Here is a 1451-nt window from a genome sequence, read left to right on the forward strand (position 1 = left end):
TGACAGCACAAGAAGTCACCCATGTTCTCAGGACAGCCTCTTAACATGCTGCCAGGACAGAGCCATGGACAGAGCCATGTTGGAAATAGCCCTGTATCTATAATGGAGCCAGGACAGAGCCATGTTGGAAATAGCCCTGTATCTATAATGGGCCCCAGCGGACTGCATCTTGACTGCATCCTAGGACAGGGAGAAAGCCCTATGTGATGAGGTTGTAAGACTCTGGAGCCCAGGATCTGAATCTCCATTTGGCCAAGGTGATCTTGGGCAAGTCACACTATCTCAGTATTAGGAAGCTGTTATGGCAGTTAAATGGAACCATTCTGATATATCATATAGTATAAGAGAGGTCCTTCCAAGTGGACTTCCTCCCACTTCTATTTTTTGTTTTTTTTTCTCTTTTTTTCTTTTTTTAAAAATAATTTGTGTTGCAACAATTTAATACTGACAGATATAAATGTCATTTCTATTACAACCATCTCCAACCATCCTGTAATGGCAGATCTTTCCAATAGTAAAGCTCCAAGATGGTTGCTTCACATCACACACTTGTTCTTCATGAGGGACCCACTCTTGGTGGCTGTGTCCGCATGGGCCTGGTAATCAATCACCACTTTTGAAGATAAGCCCAGACGCTCCTTGTATATACACCCAATATGAATGACTGCATCCCAATTCTCTGCCTCCCAGGTCCAGATAGCAATCTTGTCTCCTTTGGCATGTATATTGATGACTGCCCCACAGACATCATCGCTGTAGTCACTGAACATTTCTCCAATCAGACACAGCAAAGTCTCCAACCAGAATCGGTCAAGCTCTGTATGCCGCTGCTGTTTGGCTAATGTGATAAGCCAACGACCACCACGTTTGTTCTTCCCACATAGGTTCAATACCATCCTTGAAAAGGGAGTAGTCACAGCCAGAAGTCAATTTGCTGGCCAACTGGATATGGCTATACAGCACCCAAAAGTCTTCTACAGTATCAAATTTTGTGACAAGCCGCAAGATATCCTGCCAGGTCTTGCTCTTGTCATTTTTGAAGAACCATAGGGCCCACCTGTTTTGCAGAAGGTGTTTGGTGATGTGCTCCACAACCACCTCTCCTCTCATGGCCTTGTGCTTCTGCTCCTCTTCATGTGTGCTTACCATCCTAGCTGCTGCCATCTTCTAGAACAATCTGGTTTCTCTTCAGATCGTATAAATCTTTCGCCTTTTACTCTTTTATTTAATTTTTGAATTTTTTATTTTAGAAGATCCCAGATGGCAAAAAATAAGCAAAAAAAATGCACCCCAACGTAAATACTAGGGCAACCACGGAAAAATTTGTTTCTAAACTCGATTCGTTTTTTGGGGTTTTTTGCGTTTCAATATTTAAAAGAATTCCGAAATTTTTCTTTAAAAAAGTTCGATATTTACGAAATTTTGTAAAATTATGAAACAATACGAAATGA

The 1451-nt window shown here is 41.6% G+C and overlaps 1 pseudogene; it reads right to left on the reverse strand.

Annotated features, from left to right (window-relative positions):
* Positions 1–536: 536 nt before the first annotated feature.
* Positions 537–1164, reverse strand: LOC132769916 (eukaryotic translation initiation factor 4E pseudogene; annotated as a pseudogene).
* Positions 1165–1451: the final 287 nt, after the last annotated feature.

This window comes from Anolis sagrei, chromosome 3, assembly GCF_037176765.1.
Source record: "Anolis sagrei isolate rAnoSag1 chromosome 3, rAnoSag1.mat, whole genome shotgun sequence".
Classification (NCBI taxonomy): domain Eukaryota; kingdom Metazoa; phylum Chordata; class Lepidosauria; order Squamata; family Dactyloidae; genus Anolis; species Anolis sagrei.